The 19684-nt window shown below is 46.1% G+C and overlaps 1 protein-coding gene and 1 pseudogene across 2 annotated transcripts in view; both read right to left on the bottom strand.

The window, feature by feature from the left end:
• RASGRF2 (Ras protein specific guanine nucleotide releasing factor 2) overlaps positions 1-19684 on the bottom strand; it is a 1720695-nt gene that overhangs the window by 287529 nt on the left and 1413482 nt on the right. The window lies entirely within an intron of this gene.
• Positions 3135-6743, bottom strand: LOC144819110 (uncharacterized; annotated as a pseudogene).

Raw genomic sequence — 19684 nt, 5'->3', positions numbered from 1 at the left:
AGTGATACGTGAGGAAGTGTGTACTGCGACAAAAGGGGCACAACAAAGAACAAGTAAGAGTGAAATTTACATAGTTCGGCTACCCAAACAATAAATGGAAATATATACAAAAGGGGTCAAGTGGGGCATCCTTGGGGAAAAAGAGCTGAAATTTCAGCTGTAAAAGTCGATGGCATTTAGGCCTGTAGAAATGTTTAGGCCATCATCAGAACCGAGTTACTGTTATTTATATGGCAGTGGCGACATATCACAACTGGCAACTAATGGGGTTAGGATAAGGTCCCAAAATAATTCAAGTTGGACCTGAGAAACCTCTGCTGGAAGGGACGGTTTTGGAAGTCCCAGGTGATCCAGCAAGGATCATGGATGATCGCTCAGAGTAGCGATAAAAGCTGCTAAGCAATGTACTTCGGGGAGTCAGCAGAAGGATCGGTGAGGCGCATCAAGAAGCCGGCATTAGTCAGACCTTAGCCTTGAAGTGTGACACCCTTCTGACTAATTTACCACATGCTCTGGTGCCAAATAGGCCTTAGGGTGGCGTTTCCGAGGTCTGGGGGAAGCCACTGTCACATATCTAAGGCGTAGAGGAATTGAAGCCTCTGGCCTTGACATGCTAATTCACTAGCCATCCTGCTGGAGGAGGTGTGAACACCTTCATTCAGAACAGATATTGTTTCTGGCCTCTGAGAGCGCGGGCTCTCACCTACAGGGGGTCAGAAACTTGTCTGCAGTGGCAGACTGGACATTACCAGTCCGCCAGCACACTACAGGACTAGCAGGGTTTCAGGGGACCCTCTAAGGTGCCATCTGGGTGCATGTCATAATACATACAGTACAGGCATCAGATTTATTAAGATGATGTGTTTGGTACCAAAGACCATTGGTTTCAATGAAGTCATCCTGTAGCTGGGTAACTCGTAATGGCCAGTGCCCATTACATGTCCTTAATATGGCTGTCTGATCAATTGCAATATCTAGTAATGGAACTAGACATCACAGGAGCTTATCTGCTCATGCAGATGGGCCATCATATATAATATAATTCACCCTGACTTAGGGCTTTGAGGTCTGCTCTAGGGGTGACTTACACATAATATATGTAGTGTACTTTGGCATGGCACGCAGGGAGTGTGCCATGTTGTGTTTTAAAAATGGTTGGCACCATTTCACACATCCTGCTATAGCCGGCTGCATGCATTTTTTGTGTAGGTCCCTTTGTGTGGCATAATATATGCTGCAGCCCATAAGGACCATCTTTAGTACCCATGCTCTGGGTACCATGGGCACCTATTTACTACAGACTTACAGGGGTGTTAACACTCTTGCCAATTGGGTTACAATTAGACATTTACCTTGTTTTAAGGGAAAAGGTACTGGCACTGGGGCCTGGTTAGCAGGGCCCCAGGGCTCTTTCTGTTGAAAAGTATCAGTATCAGGGCAGAATAAGAGTCATATCTGTCTGATAGTAGCCCCTTATCAATTATTAGCCAGTGCCTGTGAACAATCCTTTGGGCCAGGGTAAGGGCCACCACATGCACGTTTTTAGGTCGAGCCTAGGCAGCGCACATGCGCTGTCTGCAAGACCTGTATACAGAGTGTAATCCCGCCTGCTGCTTGTCATTGGTTCACTTCTATGTTCCTCTTGTTTCCTGGCTCCTTATTGGTTGGCGCTCCTGAAACATCACTTCTGTTTTATGGTAAGAAGCACCGGCCAACAACAGTTTACTTATGCTACTAGCTGTTTAGGGGTTTCGTTTAATGACTACTTCTTTCCATTTGATACTAGTGATATTATATCACCACAGTGCCTAGCACGGCACCCGCTTTCATTTGTATCACCATGGCGCCCACTTCACAGGCCTCCATAAGCATAAATTTAATATGTACAGGGGCCGAGCTTCATGATGTTACACATCACCTGCTTCCATGTCTTTATTTGTATAACCATGGGGCCACTTCAAGGGCCACCATGCTCATAAATTTATTATGCACAGGCGGCGCTCTTCATGTTTAGCACGCACCAGCTTTCATAATTATTTTTTAAAAATCATGAAAACCAGGCCTCTGAGGGTGGGCCTGCTGCCTATCCATTCCCGCAGATTAGTGCAGCAGTCTGGAGCCAGTAGCACACTGCGTGTCTTGGGATCTGCAGTCAGCTGCCCAGGGAGCAGGGCGAAAGTGGGAGGCTCACCTTCCAGTGTCCCCTGGATAATCACAGCCCAAGAACACCATCAGAGGTAATAGTACAGCTCTAGACATCGGGGCAGCACAATCATAAGAGCAGAGGTACTGCAGAAAGGGGTGCAGGCGGTAAACAACGGTTACCACAAATCTTTCTCCCCGCAGGGAATCACAATGCGGTTGTTACAATGACCGTGTTGTGATTCCGCATACCATTACTCCGCAAGTCGGAACAACGACTTGCGGAGGGGGAGGGGAGGTGGGTTGGATTTAAAATCCAACACCTTCCCTATTGTCCGTACAGACTGGAGTTGGAATAGTAAATTATACTATTCCAACATCCAGCGCCCCCCCTCCGCAAGTTGTTCCGAGTAATGGTATGCGGAATCACAACGCGGTTGTTGTAGCGACCACATTGTGATTCCCTGTGGGGAGAAATACAGCAGAATAAGATCATACATTCTGTGCAGGCACCAGCTAATTCATGAGGCTTACACTGTGGTCTCCACTCTTAGCAGGGCCAGTACCGCACCCCTCCCCCTCCTCCCTCGCTCCCGTTACACTGTCAAGTATGCTACTTACTGGTTCATGGAGGCACAATGTGAGGCTGAGTGCATTACCCCTCTGCAGTCTCCTAGACTGCATGGAGAGGGGTAGGCGGTCACTTTCTACAATTATCAGTTATGCAAATAATCCTCCTCCAATCCTGGAATCTTGTGAACACGTGTATTTTCTTATTTTAATATTGCCTGCTTTCATGTTTTTATTTGTTTTCCCATGCGCATAAATTTAATATGCACTGGCACGCGCTTCATGTTGTAGCACTATACCCGTTTGCATGTTTTGGTCATTGTTCTGGGAGAATGAACATATAGATCCCTTGGGAAGACTGCAACAAGCAGCTTCAGGAAGGAGTTCGCACCAAGATCCTTTATTGCCTAATAACAGCACTTTCAAACACAAGACTCCTCTGCAAAAAGCCTCTTGCCCGTCTCTTCGAATGTATTGTCAGAACTGCAGTTTTTTGGCCACTCCACATTCCCCAGAACCACATAGTTAGCCGGGTCTTTATTTTTAGGAAGGCAGTTGTGAACATCTGGTTAACAGAAATACAGATCCTCAGTGTTTGATGGCTTTGGGGATACACAATCGCCTTTTAAATTGCAATGTTTGTAGTTTTATATGTAGTGTCCCCGTTGGAAGGCAAGACTTTATTTCTCTTGAAACTTGTAGCACATGTTGCTTCTTGCCCCAGCGAAGATGCTTGAGGCACATCTTAACAAGCACCTCGCCATCTTTGTGGAAAGCTCGGGATGCTTGGACTCCTCCCAGCATGGATTCAGGAGGGAACACAGCACCGAGTCAGCCCTTACCATCGTGCTTGATAAGATCCGCACGACAGTAGATGGGGGCCAGACCACCCTCCTGGTCTTACTAGATCTAACAGCGGCTTTCGATACCCTCTCCCCCTCTGTGCTTACATCTCGCCTGAGGGAGGTGGGGGTGAGGAATGCTGCCTTGGATCTTCTGACCTCTTTCCTAATTGGGAGGGAACAAAGAGTCAAGTTGGGGGAGTATCTATCTCCATCCCGACCAGTGCTGTGTGGGGTCCCCCAAGGGTCGGCGCTTAGTCCGACCCTTTTCAACATCTATGTGACCCCACTAGCCAGGCTAATAAGATCTTTCGGGATGGAGGTAGTGTCTTATGCAGACGACACCCAAATACTCGTCTCTCTCCCCCATTCAGATGTGCTTATCGCCTCCAAGTTTAGATCTTGTATGGAGGCGGTTGGTCACTGGATGATTCAGAACTCTCTTAAACTGAATGGGGAGAAGACTGAGGTGTTGGTGTTCGGGGGGAAAGAAAACATTTGGTCAGCAAATTGGTGGCCTGACTCATTAGGAACATGTCCTTCCCCCACAACATCTGCTAAGAATCTTGGGGTGATGATAGATCCAGCCCTTGATATGGGCAGTCAGGTGAGTAGAACGGTCTCCACCTGCTGGGGCTTGATTCACACCCTGCGAAGAATCAGGAAATATCTTTCCTTGCAGGCTAGAAAGCAAATAGCCGTTGCACTCATTGGCTCTCGTTTGGACTACTGTAATGCGCTGTATGCTGGGCTAAATCGGAGCCACCTACAGCGCTTACAGGTGGTCCAAAACGCCATAGCCAGATTTGTCCTGGACATTCCCAGACGCTCCTCAGCCACTGCGGCTAGGAAAATGCTGCACTGGCTACCGGTAGAACTTCGAATCCGGTTCAAAGTCCTTTGCATGACCTACAGAGCCATCGCTAAAAATAGCGACACGGGTATTGGGTCTATCATCTCCCATTACATTCCCGGTAGGAACTTGCGTTCCGCCGGGAAATCGCTCTTGACTGCCCCCCGTGTACAAAGAGCTAAATGGGGAGGCAGGGCTTTCTCTACGCTGGCCCCCAAATGGTGGAATGAACTTCCTCTTGATCTGAGATCTCTTCCATCCATACAGAAATTCCGCATTGCCCTAAAAACTCTTCTCTTCCGACAAGCCTATATGTAATGGACGTCTGTTTTAATTGTGATTGTATTGTTAGGCGCCTTGATACCTGCGGGTTATTGTTTTGCGCATTATAAATTGTTTTCATTTCATTTCATTTCATGTGCTTATTTCCCTTCCAATCATAGCCTGACTGACCTCGTCACACTGTCCGAGTCCTTCATTTAACATTGATGCCTCCTCTGAAGAATGACCAATGCTAGCATTCACACCTTGAACCTCTCCCATCATGCGCAAGGTAGGCACTCTGCCCATAAAATACAGTTTCAGGGATGTGGCTGTGTCTTGAGCCCATTACTGATGCCCCGTCAGTCTTCCAGTGAGCAAACTGACGAGTAGTTGCTTTAGGCCATTTCCTTTTTTGTCAACAATATTCTGATGAATTAAGCTTTCCTGCAGGCGTGGCTGTCACAATTAAGAGTGGTGAGACGAGGCAGGGTGGAGCAGAGTTGGGGAGGAAGTCGACAGACGACGGGATAGGTGAAATATAATAAAAAATAAATAAAACCACTTGCCATCCACCTGACGCATCGCCGTCGTCTGTCGACTTCCCTTCTCCACCCCTCACACCCCCGTCCTGCCTCACCGCTCTTAGCTATGCAGGCCACACCTGCATTCCTGTAACATCTGGTTTCTGTCTTCAGCTTCCATGTCACAAGATGATGGGCTGTTAAGATGAACAACTGACTGGTCAAAATACAGATTGCAAAACTCCCCCTTTTCTGGAATATGTAGAATTTCCGTGGAAACTGGATTTTTGAGCAACATTTTTTTCTTCTACAAAATCAATATTCAAGTTCTTCACATGAGTCATTCTGTGGCTCACAATTGTTTATATTGCTAGAATTATACTTTTGGCCTTCATGCTTCGATTTTTCCCTTTTCCTGAGAGACCAGTTTTTCCTTATGGAGGCGCCACTCCTGAGCCATGGGCTTGGGTGCCGGGTGCCATAGCTCTTTGGTGGTGGCCACTAGAGATTGTTGTTTCCAGCACAAGGTGCGCTGCTGCCGATGCCTTGTTTCACTGGAGCATTTACCTCCTTTCACGCCTGTGCCATTGAGAATGGATGGAAGCTGGGGCAGTCATGGGAAGATTCCACTGGTTTACTTTCCAACCGGAAAGGACAATGCAGAGGAAATCTCATTCCCAGTGAACACAAAATAGTCAGAAATCTGCGAGAAAGTGCTGTCCATTGAGTTTATGGAGGAGCCTGAAGGGAACGTCCCTAAAGAAGACAAACTGGAGTAGCCGTTCCTCAAGCAAACAACATGGGTCTGATTACGAAGCAGACTTCCCGCTCACTGCATTGCAATGCTGGCGGTCAGACAGTAAACCGGACAGTTATTCAGGCTGGCTTCCTATGGGCCAGTTGGATCCGGCTCGTAATCCCAGAGGGCAGGCCTTTCCGCCCTTGGGATTACGTTGCACAATTTCCGACATGGTTTCCATGCTGGCCTGTCCAACATGGACACCATGTCGAAAAGTGTGTTTGGGGGCTCACAGCAGGGCCCCTTTGGGTGCACAGCCTCCAGTTGGAGGCCGAGGGGGTACCTATGGTGTCCCCTTGTTGATCACTGCACCTTGTGGCAGGCACCTTCAGGTGCCTGCCATGGGGTGCAGGAATGAACAACACCTCCCATTTCTCAATGGGAGCTTGTGTTACGGCCGGTTGACTGCCGTAACACGAGCTCCCATTCAGAAATGAGAGTACGACCAAACAGTGTTTGGTCGCATTGTAATTAGCAGGGCGGTACCATCGACCAGAGGTCGGGCCCGAAATCGTAATCAGGCCCTTAGTCTCAAAGTGGCATGTGGCGAAAGCTGATTCGCAAGCTCCTTTGCCTCCTCAATTTGCCGGATGCTGCCTCCCTTAGTTACATTAATACCCAATGTCAAACTGCCGTCAATACATTTTTACCCCTCCACTTGGAACAAACAGGGCTGTTGAAGGTAGCACGCTTCTGTGTGAGAAATCACAGTTGGTTTTGCGGGCAGCACTGTCATATGACCCACTGTTCATGGAGGCACAATTTAAGGCTGAGTGCATCTCCCCTGCGCGGTCTGATGCTACAGTGAGGGTGAGGCGGTCACAGTCTACAATTAGCAGTAATGGCAGATAATCCTCCTCCAATCCTGGGATCTTGTGAGCGCATTTGAATGTATCCTTGTTTCATTTTAATAACACTCCTTATATTATTGCTTCACAGTTCTTTTATGTTTCACCACCTTAAGCCAACCAAATCACTATTCTATTTAGACAATAGCACTACCTTGTATATTTGTTCTCCCCTGCCCATGGTGCCTTTACTTTTATATAGCTGTCTACCTAAGCCAATAGGATCCCTCCGTTTGCATATCTGTTTCCCTCAGTACAGAGGTTTCACTTGTCAATGGGATACCTGCTCTTGTTTCTATCCTTCTCTACCCATATGATACCGGGCCTTGTATATCTGCACTCCTGCGCCCAAACGATCACTAAGCTGTTATATTTGTTTGATGCTGCTCATGGGATCACTACAGTAATATATCTGCCCTCACAATCAGCAGCATTGGAGCACTTATACATTTGTCCTCCACCCCTGTGGGATCCCTGCACTTGTATATTTGTCCTCCTCAGTCCAACAGATCATTGTGCGTGTTTGTCTGTCCTTATCTGTCACAACATGTCTGTTAATGGACCTGCAGTTGCAATACATATAAAGTTAATGTCAAAAACTATTGCTGCCCAATTATAGTGGCCAGCAACAGTGAACAAAGATTTACTTTCCAGGCCTACTTCAGTTGAAAGAACCATGGGGCATATTAGCAATAGATGGCGATAAATATCGCAAAGCGCGCTTAGCGTTTTTTTATTTATAAAAAAATTCCAGCGATAGAGGGGATATCGCTGTTTTCCATGGAACAACGCTGATTTTCCAGCGATGTTCCATGTAAAACTGCGATATCCTTGATGATAGGGCCTGTGGTCTTAGCCACACAATCCACCCCCCATGTAAGGTAAGCCTTAGCCTGGAATTTAACAGACGTTAAATGTCAGCGTTAAGGCCCAGTTTGCGTGAAAAAAATCTGCGCTAAACCGGATGGGGCTATGTTGTAAATACAGCGAAGCACCGTTACTGATATTTTATGATGTAGTTGTGAGGGGCACGCCTACCTTGCATCTCATTAGTGATGCGAGGTGAGGTGATATAGAACCGCGCGTTAAGGCAAGGAAACACGCGCTAGTGTGTCCTTGCTAATAGTGCGATACCATTATCGCCGCTTTTCGGCTGAAAACAGCCGCTAAATCGGCGATAATGGGCTTGATAATATGCCCTTCTAAGTGTAGTTGGTGATACTAACCATAGCTGGTGAATATCAGCACAGGGGTGTGGAATTTGTATCGTCCAACATCCAGGAAAATACAACATGTTTATTTTCATCACTGGACAACCCCCCAACCCCCGCCCCCCCCCCCCCCCCCCCCACCTCCTGCAGCGCAATCCCAGTGGCTGGTACTTTACAGCACCACAGTATGGATCTGTCAAAGAGGATTGTTTCCTACTACAGCAACATTTGTGTCCCTATATATTAGTTAAACTTGTATATATGAATATATGATTCATTCATGCAAAGCCTTTCCTTCAGGGATGGTGTTGTGAGTAAATGATATGACCGCAGTTGGCATTTCTACGTTAATATAGCTATAGCTTTAGTGTACAGTTCCTGTAAAAACTTGTAATATAGTATCGCGTGCACTTTTTCATTAAATTAGCACTCCACAACAATCCAAAAACTATTTTAAAAAAAAATGCGAGACCTATTGTATTACAAATGCGTATGCAGTATGTGAACACATATTACTTCTCATGGTCAAACCTATTTATGATAAATTGCACACGGTGGCGCTGTTGAGAAGCGTGAACTAGCTTAGCCTGTTTATACATCTCTGCAATTATTCTACTAGTTGGATTTTTAAAGTGTTTGCTTTTAAATTGCTCAGAAAAGATGCAATAACGATTTCCTTTTTTCGTCTGCCTGGATTTTAGGTGTGATCAGGTACATCTTTTTACAGGCTGTATTTAGACTTGGCAATTACATTACCGAAAGCAGCATGAAATAGTAAAGGGGAGGTGTAATTTAGTGTTCGCAACGTGTAACAGGCAGTGAACAAACGCAAGCAAATATTAGTTTAACTACCACTCCAGGCAAGCCTTTCGGTGTAGGAAACTATGTGTTACACTTGTTTCCAAGGAGACGTGATGCCGTTATTTTTATGTAAAGTCGCAGGCTCTATATACAGAGATGAGGCTCGAGATTCTTCAGACACATCATTCTGTATTCATTCTATCTGCACTGACCCTTGATAGGGCGAGCAGCAGGAAGAGGACAACACGATCATTAATATACCTTATTAAGATTTCAAATAATAAATGCTACCAATTCATTTTCATAGAAATGCACAAGACCACGAAGTATGAAGACATTCTCCCATTTGATCACACAATAAATACAACGAACAGGAAGAAAAGAACATTACAAAAAAGTGGATAGGCTTTACTGTGTCTCCCCTCTCCTAGCCCACACCCTTCCTTTTCCCCCACTGGACATACAGTTAAACGCAGTATGAAAACTATATTTTATAGCAAACGACCACAAAAATATGTGGGCCGAAATGGAGTAAAAGAATTCAACACTAGGATCCAAACATATTTATCCAACGTATAATTAATAGGTAGGGATCCAAACATATTTTCCCATCGTATAATTAATAGGTAGGGGTGGTCCAGAAACTGCCTGTGAGAGGCTGTCCAGGTATCTGATGTCCACTAATGTAAGTGGGCACCCTGCACCAGTCCAGACAACCCTTATGATGATTTAAGAGGTCCCAGACAACCTTAGAAAGCTATCCAAGTGGTAGTTGTGGAGAGGAGCCTTCAGGCTTAGTCTTGAAGGAGTGTTAAGTAGCTTGTTTTATCATAATGCAATTTTATAGTATAGATTAAATCAAAAGAAACCACACAAAGTACGCATAAAAATATGTATTTATTATATAACACTCTCTAGTATGTTACAGTATCTCCCACACGGAGGTAGACACAAAGCACACAACACTTTAGCAAAGAAATCACAGTAAATAGCATTAATACACAGTGGACCCCAGGGGGGGACCAAACCATGACTAAGAAAGTGGTATAAGAACCCCGACCCCAGTCAGGAAAATGTCGAGCGGACGTAGAATTGTTGGGGACCCACCAAACCACCCAAGATAAGTAGATAGGGACCCCATGGAGAGCGTGTGCAGCGTGAGAACACGACTGCGTGCTCCATACAAGTTTATGTGCAAGTCACGTTGGAATTTTAAAGATTAGGGACCCTTCCCAGTAGACCCTGAAGAAACCCTGTGGAAGACAGAAGGTGGGAGAGCCACTCCACCCATAGATACCGTGGTACCCCACTTACCTATCCCAAGGAAGCCGGGTGCATAGGTGTGAAGTGGTGTTGGAAATCGCAGTTGAACCCAATGGAGGACTTCAAGAAAGTGCCGCTGCTGGAAGAGGAGAAAGTGTCCGGAGAAATCCAAATGTGGATTTTCAAAGAGGAGTACCTGAAAGCAGAGGGGACAGTGTCTATGTCACTCAGGAGTGACCAGGAGACTTGAAAGAATGTTGCTGCTTAAGGAAGGATGACAGTGACCTTGATTCTGCAGCTGCGAGGACCAAGAGGCACTGAGGACAACCAGGATCCGGATACAAGCTGTCCCATGAAGGATGTTGAGTGTTGATGTGTTGGTGTCCGGCGGGAGCACCATCAATCCTTGGCAAATGCAACCCACGCAGGAAGTCAAGAAGGTGCACGGTTGGGACCAGCAAGGTCCAGCGGACTCTCGACAAGCAGGAGAGTCAGGGCAGGCCTGAGGACTCAGGGAAGCCCAAGGAAAACAAAGGTGACCCTCAAATGGACCCATAGGCTGGAAGGACTGGAGTCGCGAGAGGACCTCGAGCAGCTCCCCAACAGGAGCAGGCCACGGTGCCCACAAGGTGGTGTGGCTGAAGATCTTGGTGAAAGAATTTGCTGGAGGTTGGGGCTGCATGGAGCACAATGCACTTGTCGCAAAGTTGCCAACAGGCATATGCACTTGCAAAAGTATGCAGTGCACAGGGGTTCAGTTAATGCAGCCCCCACAAGGTATTCTGACCTCAATCTCAGTGAGAGGACATCTTGGGCCTCAAGAGACGTGAATAACTACCACCTGTGTTGTTGAACCCTTCGTAGTCCGCAGGAGCTCAGGATCAGCAGGCCGGTCAGCAGTGTTGAGGTGCCTGCGGTCAGCAGTGTTGAGGTGCCTGCGAATGCGGGAAAGTGACTCCTTCACTTCTATTTTGTTGTTGTTTTTCTTAATTTTTTAGCCACAAACAGAAATAAGTTGCATAGACAAAAGGATTCATGAAAAATATACCAATAGTGATCATAGGCAGGACAAAGAACATTTATTGGCATAAACCAAGAAAAAAAAACTGTTTGGCCAATACAAATACCTTTTGATACTGTTATAATAACAAAATACTTTAAACTCTCAGTCCCATTGAAGGCAAGACCATATCCTTTTAAATTTAAGGCAAGACCGAGGGCCTCTAACTTTAGCTAATGCCATCTCCATTTCATAGATTTCCCTTAGTAAGGCCCAAAATTCATTAATACTTGGACTCCTGCTCTGGATCCAAGAACGAGCTATACATAGACGAGCACAGGCTGAAATAATAGAAGCAAAGGACTTAGTAAAACAGCCTAACTCTGAGAATATTCCCAGCGTTAGCTCTTTCGAGGTAACCGGATTAGCATACCCGGCCCAGTCTGCAAGAGCGAGGGTAATACCAGACCAAAATTCTTTCAGTTTAGGACATTTAAAAAACATATGACGCAAATCTGCTGCAAATTCCTGGCATTTCAGACAGTATGATTTGGTGTTGTTTGAGCTAGTAGCCCATTTAGAAATTCACTCCGGAGTATAATAAAGTATAAAAATTAATCTCATTTGCTGAAGCTTCAAATTGACTGATGTTACTGCTAAATCTATTGTTTCTAGAGATGTCTTCATCTCCTCTTTAGTAACATTGCAGTAAAAAATCCAACTTAGTTTAGCCGCTATCTGTATGCCATCGTCACTGGCCCCCCCTATAAGTTTCTGATAAGTTTTGCTGATGACACCTCGTCTAGTAACACTAAAAAATGCAGACAAGACCTCAGAGGGGCTAGATAACTCTAGCAAACCTTGGCCTCAAATAAAATAGTCCCTGATTTGCAAGTACTCATACAAATATATTAGTGACAGGCCGAATTCTTCCGTCAGGGACTGGAAAGATCAGAAACCCTGTCCGTCGTATAGGTGACCCAGCCGTATCACGCCCTTACGTTGCCATTCTTTTCCGACGTGGTCATGGAATGTACTAGGCAATAAAGGATTTCCCCATAATACAGTATGTACATGCAAATCAGCAAATTTGTATGTCTTAGAAATTTTAAGTTTAAGTTCCATCCCCGTTTAAAGTAGCCGGAATTACATCGGCACTAGACAATAGATGCTTAATAAATGGCTCAATATAAATGGCGAACAGCAGCGTGGATAGCAGACAGCCCTGCAGCATACCCCTATGTACTGCGAAGCAAGCAGATGATTGGCCTTTGAGCTTGATTGCAGCTGTTGGGATCCTATATAGCCTTTGAACTGCTGAGATGAACCTTTGACCGAGGCCCATAGAAAACATCGTTGTCCATAGAGCTCCCCAACTTACTTGGTCAAAGGCCTTCTCGGCGTCCAACATCAGCATCCCCAGCTGCTCGCCTAGTAGTCCCGAAACATCAAATGCCGCAATCACGGTATTAATGTGTGCCGCTGTGTCTCTTCCGGGGACAAAGCCGTTTTGCTGTTCTGAGGCTAATCGATGAATGATGGAGACCAGTCGCGTAGCGAGGGTTTTAGAAAAAAGTTTTGAATCAGCATTTATCAATGCTATTGGCCGGTAAGAGCTCATTTCGTCTATAGGCTTCCCCTTTTCAGGAAAAACAACAATAATCGTGCCCTTCCAAGAAGGGGACATTCATCGCCTTTCATAATTGAATATTTTAACAATGTCATTTTATGTATGTACTGTATGTGATGCACTTTTATGGTTGAATGAAACCGAATAAAGTCTCTTTTGATTTGATTTGAATTTCAGAGCTCGAGGTATATTGGGGCTAATGTACTTTTGAGAGCTTTATAAAATTCCAGCGGAATCTTATCCTCCCAGACTGGCTTGCCAGCGGGCAGAGCCTTAATTGCTTCCTCGACCTCCCTAACCCCAACATCTTTTTGCAGAGTCTCGGAGTGTAGAGAATCCAAAACCGGCATTGCACACTCCTGTATGTAAGCTGGAGATTTGTTGATCAAAGTAACCAGAGTCACCGTACAGGTGGGACCTTTGTTGTGGGCCTTGAGACCTTTGTTGTGGAAAAGGAAGATGGTGGAGTAATGCCGCTGGCCTGAAGACGCTCTGCATGCCTCCTCCGTTGAACCTCCAGTTACCCATCATCCTGTATTATCCCGCCGGTCCCACTGCCTCGGATCAATGCAAGTTACGGCTAAGGTTTGGATACTGATACAGATACAGCGGGCTGCATACCTGAGCGCGGCCCATTCACTGCACTCTTCAATGAGCCTTGACCCAGCAAAATATGCCGTATTTCTTCTGCAAGTAAGGGGATCTCTGCGTGCCAAACCAAATGGTGGATTTCACGGCTGGCTCTGTCCCGGGTATTCCAGACTCCCCTGACGCCGCGAATTCCACACTCACCGGTCAAGTGCTTCGCGCGGTTCTCCGGGATTGTTCGTCTCTCAGCTGCACACTCGAGGGGAGCTGCGAGCTGTTATGGCTCCACCACGTATGGCCAAAGGACCGTGCAATTAAAACACAAGCGCGATTTGCAAATCCGCAAACAAGGACAAGGATGAATAAGGTAGTGGCGCAAATACTTTGCCAACAGGTGAGCAGAGCCTTCTTAATTCCTCTGTTGACATTCCTGTGGTCCATGCTGATACTATCATTGCTACTGGTTCTAGGGTCGAGTCTGGGATAGGGTCACAGCTTGGAAAACCTATCTGGCAGTTACTTCAATCCAGGAGAGCAACTGAACTGCTTAGGTTATGTGGCTCTGAGAACTCCATCCCGGGTGTTGTGATGGCCGAAGTGCTGAATGCTGCAATACTGGATGTTAGAGGTGGCGAGGCTAGCCCGGACAGCACTAAGGTCATACTTGCTGTGCAACATGTTTCTATACTACAGGAAGTCAGAGAAGCAACTGATTCGGTTATTAGTTCAGCTGGCGACTTTGCACCGGAGAAAGTTGGCTTTATGGGTACGAGAGATCGACATACAGACAGTCCAATGGATAAAAAGACGAATAGCCCTGCAACAACTACTGGACATGTTGATGTAACTTTGAAGGAACGCACTGACCCCATGGAGATCTCTGATCAGACAACAGGGAAAAAACTTCAGGTGGGTAACTATAGCGATACTAGTGATACTAGCAGCGGCTGAGGAGTCATTAGTCCTGGAGGGGGACTGCAATCAGAGCAATCAGGGCAACGCGCGCATAATCTCACCAATACCTCTGTTGATATTGTCTCTAGAGCAGGGACGGTTGGTCCAAGTTGCGCTGCAGCGGCACTAGCGGCTCCAGATATGGAATGGTATAATATGGCCCAAAGTTGGGAGGACAACCAAGACAGCACCACTGGCAGAGAGGGGTGGGGGGGGCTAAAAACGTAATAGTTAAAGGCCCCAAAACTACCAAGACATGCAAAGGTGGTAAAGGTGGGAAAGGCCGCGGCGGGGGAGTAAAGCAACAAGTGATTGATGCAATGGGGCATTTAAAGGAGGTTTCAACTAGTACTGCTAAGTCTGGTCCAGAGGCCAGTCCCTTACGGAAATGTGTGTCTTCGAAAGGTGAAGTTAAAAACATCATCTCTAGGCTATCCAATGTCAGCAGTACAGCAACCACTCCTACAGGACTATCAGAGGGAGTTAGAGCCAACACCGATCAGGCAGACGCCACTTAAAAATCTGCAACTGTCATTAGTAACCGCCTCCCAATATCTTCAGTCTTCTCCTGAACAACAAATTCCGTAGCGCTACTATCACCGCTAACTGTGTCAGGACCAGGTCCTGTAGGTAACAGTCTGGGGCAGACAGGAGAGGAGCCGTGATTGTTCAACGTCATGCAAGCACTGTATGCTCAGAGAGCAGAAGCTCAGGCACACTTTAAACAGGCTAATGCAGATAGTAGAGAAATCAAGCAAGCCTTGGCAGAGGTAACATCAAAGGTCAGTCTGCTCTCTTCCAAAGCAGCGAGTAGCTGCGGTGGAAGAATCTAATTCTTATACAGTTAATCTGGCGAAGACTCAGGACTCCCAAATGATGTTAATGCAGTCTAAGGTTGAAGATCTTGAAAAACGACAGAGGCACCAGAATTTACGGATCTTCGGCATTCCAGAAGGAAGGGAAGACAGCGATCCGCGGACTTTTATAGTTAAACGTTTTGTAGGAGTCCTTTCCAGATCTTGGAGACTGGGATATGGACACTCAAGTGCAACACACAGATAGATTGCCACTATCAATCTCCCAAGGCAGCCAAGCCAAATCCAACTTTGTTAGACCTATTCTAGTCTGTCTGGGCAACTTTTTGCTACACCAAGCTATATACTTCAAAGCGTGCCCATCGTCTCCAGTTAGGGTGGATGCAATGTCTATTTTTGTGCGGTCGCACTAGTGTAAGGTAACAATAGACAGACAATGGAAGCTTCGCCAGCTAATGAATCCTCTCAAAACTGTATGTTCACAAGTGTTCCTACAGCAGCCGGCCCATCTCAAGATCCTAAAAGATGGTTGGCGACAGTTCTTCTTTAATGAGCAGGACGCTAAACAAGCTTTCTTAAGATGGCAAGCTACCGGCAAGGAATGATTTCTAGTTTGTGACTTAAGGATTATAACGATATAAGAGAGGTCCCTCCATCTCTTTCTTTTTTCTGCAGATACAAGGCCTAAGATTTATGACTCTAAAATGACTCTGAAATCGGCAGCTGTTTCATTAGATACGAGATAAAAAATAATATTGGTATGCTTGGCTGTGCTGTGCTGGGCTGCGTGGGTATGATGTTGTCACGGGGGTTGGTGGTGTGGGGAACGAGAGGTTGTCTTCAGCATGCTGTCAACATGGGACAGCAAGGAAGGGAGTGATTCTTTTTGTAGGTACTGGGGTGGAGGAGGGGTAGGGGAGAAGAGGAAGGGGTTTAGGGAGAGGGGACTTAAATAGCCACAGTTTAATGGATTTCACATGGGCAGAACATTGGGGGAAGGGGCACGCATCTGGGGTGAGGACGACGGGACCGGGTTTACATTTATTACCCGATGTTAGAAAATAAATGTATGTGTTGGACTATAGCCGGACTTAATCAAGTTGGCAAGCGACGGTTAGTATCAGAAGAGCTGCCCGTATTTAAGCCTCACACATATTAGGGCTGGCAGAAACACATATCGCATACAAAGACAAAGCTCTGTTAAAGCAGCTGGGATACGGCGTTATTGTGTGTACGTCGCCAACTATTTCTTTTCGAGGGGTGGCTTTATTAAAACCTAGGAGATGCAGGGCTGTTGTCTTTCGATCAGATGCTGACCCTAAGGGGAGATGGACTATTTCACAACTGACAATTTGTGGGCTTAAGTTTACAATATGTATGGTATACGGCCCGAACATTGATTGCCCGGATGTTATTTTTCATTTGAGTTCTGAGCTCCTCGAGTGGTCTGGCGAAAAGATTGTGATGGGAGAATTTAATTGTATTCTGGATAGAAAGATCGATACCACCAACACTACTGCGCGTTTCAGAATGTGCAAAACCAGGGTTGCAGTTTTAGAACTCCTCCATTTACACCAGTTGGAAGATTCATTGAGAAGGCTAGTTCCAAACATACAGGTTATACTTTCTACTCTGCACCGCACAAGCACTATTCAAGGATTGCCATGATATTCGCTGATAGGGCTTTTTTGGAAAACGCATTCTTTACGGTATGTCCCAAAATTACATCTGACTACAATCCGGTCATGTTAACAATGCAGCAGCAGTCTAATGCTCAGGAACTTACTAGGGAATTTACTTTTCCTAGATATCTCCTCAGTAATTTGGACTATCTTGATTTTATAAGAATTACACTAGAGGAATATATTGATAATATTCGGGGCACGACTCCTATTGCAATTGTATGGGACTGTCTAAAAGCCTGTGTAAGAGGCGCCACGCTGCAATATATCATTAAACAAAATCGACAGGGCTTCCTACAGCTGGAGCAAGAACAAAAGAGCTGTTTAGACTCCGAGCGCCTACATGCTACAGCTATTGCTTTAAAAGCTGTTGCTGAACAACTGATTTATCAGCAAGTTATCGAGGCTAGAGCCAAGATTAAGAGAAGGCTAAGGGACAAAGTTGCAAATAGCTATCTCAAATTTAGAACAAAACAGTACGAATACAGCGAAAGAGTTGGTCATTTGTTGGCTAATCAAATAGCAGACCACAGGGCTAAATCATGTGTCAAATCAATCAAAGGGGTATATAGTCTGGTTTACACAAGATCTATGGATATTGTGACTACTTCACTTCAAGGGAGATTATTTTCAAGTGTCTTAGATGGTCCACAGATCCTGCACTGATCCTGTATGGTGCACAGGCACAGACAATGCTGCAGACTGAAAGGGACACGAACTCAGGCCCAAACGAAGTCCAGCGAAGTCCAGAGTGCTCAGAAGGTAGAAGTGCGGTGGTTTCAGTTCTGAATATTGTCCATGACGAATCTAGGAACCTACACCCAGGTAAGCCCTTAAGTACCCTAAGGAAAGGGTTGGGAAGATTCAGGGGATCCTCCCAGAGGAGAGTCTGGACAGGGGAGAGATTACTCCCATGTCCTTTGTCCAGTTTTCACATCAGAGTGGGAGCCAAAGGCTCCCAGGACTGGTTTGAACTGGACTATGCACAGGGACGCCAAATGTGCCCCTCAAGCAGACTTTCAGGCACTGGCAAGCACACCCACCCATCCTTAATACACTAAATCTTGTCTGGAAGGTGGTCACACCTCCCTGTGACAGGATGCTTATTGTTCTGCCTTCTCCGCTTGAGCTTGGCTCAGCAGCAGGAGGGCAGAAATGTGTCTCTGCTCGACAGCAACCAATTTGTGCTGTCTGGGACTAGAAGGCTGGTACCAGTAACACTGAGAGCCTAACAAAGGGATCTCCCAGTGCTTGGAATCATACCTCCCCCACTGTTTATGATGTGGGGGTATGATTCCAAAAGTTTTGATACCAAACATGATAGGATTCATTGCAGCAGTTTTCGAGATGGTGATCGTGCGGTCAAGCGATGCCCCTCTATATAGTATATGGCTGCTTTACTGACATCCCAGTGGAATGGACTCTGTAGGCTGCCGGGGTGTCCTGCTCATGCAGGGGCACCCTCTCACTTAAAGCCAAGCACCCTGCTCTCAGGATTATAAAGGCCTGCTAGAGGGCTTAGAGGTTTTAAGTGCACTGACCCTTAGTTATAGTGAACCTATATCTTTAGTAAGTGGTGCATGCACCAACTTATACAGGCCGCAATGGCAGGCCTGTGGTTCCATTTTGAATGGTCTCTCATGGGTGGCATAACACATGCTTCATTCAGCCCATGGGAGACCTCTGGGGTACCCATGCCCTGGGTACATGGGTATCATATACTAGGGACTGACAAGGCTACCCCAGTATCCAATCTGGGATGTACATAGGTCCTGAACACAACAGCTTAGGGAGATAGCAGATAGACGGGGTCCTGATTAGCTGGATCCCAGTCAGACTAGTCAAAAACAGCATCACATCATGGGTTGGACTATCGCCAAACGTGATATCGCCCAGAAATGGGGGGTGGACATGACACCACGCATAAAGGACTGGGCGAAAGACATGGACTATGCCATGATTGCTGAAAAACGGGGTTTAAGGTGGAGGGGGTGCCCTTGAAAATGGGACCATAAGTGGGGAAAGTTGAATATATATAGGGGTGAACTTTGCATTTCTCCTACGGTGGAATTGAGGAGGGAGAGACGTACATTGTTGGATTGAGTGGGTGAGTCGATGGTAGCCCCCACACCGGGCAGCCGAGGATAAGATGCTCTAGCAAATGAACCAGTGGCTGGTTTTCTCACAGTTTTGACCCGGATACACTGCTGTAACTATTGAGGAAGAAACAACCTTTGACGATAGCGGCTTTATGTATGACTGATCCTGAAAATGTTGTGAAACAAGCTGAGATCTTGTGTAGCCTTGCCAATGATGATTGTATAATGCCTTGCACTGCTTCATTTTGTTATCAATAAAAACTGCATCACATCAAGCAAAAAATGGGGGTACTCATAAGAAGCAGATCCTACTTTCCTACACTGCCCGCCCAACAATTTCATGCCACACAGAAAAATGGGTCCAATAGGGTCATCCCACCAGGAAAACTCAATCTTACCTGAAGGAATCCCCACTGACCACATCAATTTCCAAAACTGTAAAGGTGGTGGGATGGCCCCATCAGGCTGTTCCCAAAACGTACCACAAAACCTCTGTACTCTGAGCAGACACTTTGCTCCCAGGGATCCCCACAACAAGATTTAACATTCGCCTGATCTACCAGCCAGGAGGAAAAGACAATTGCTTTGCCCAGACCTTCCCACACTCTTCCTTCATAATCTTCATCAAGAGGTTGCTAGTGGCCTACCTCCATAACTTCAATCCCAACACTCCGGCTTCTGAGACTCTCAGCTGCAAAAGAACCTTGCCCTTAGTGTTATGCCTTCAGAAGGCATGAAACTAAGTGTTTGCGCACCCCCAAATTTAACAAATATTTTGGCCAGGCATTTTTTTACTTCAGTA

Source organism: Lissotriton helveticus, chromosome 2_1, assembly GCF_964261635.1.
Source record: "Lissotriton helveticus chromosome 2_1, aLisHel1.1, whole genome shotgun sequence".
Taxonomy (NCBI): Eukaryota; Metazoa; Chordata; class Amphibia; order Caudata; family Salamandridae; genus Lissotriton; species Lissotriton helveticus.
This window is presented reverse-complemented; position numbering and strand designations above follow the sequence as displayed.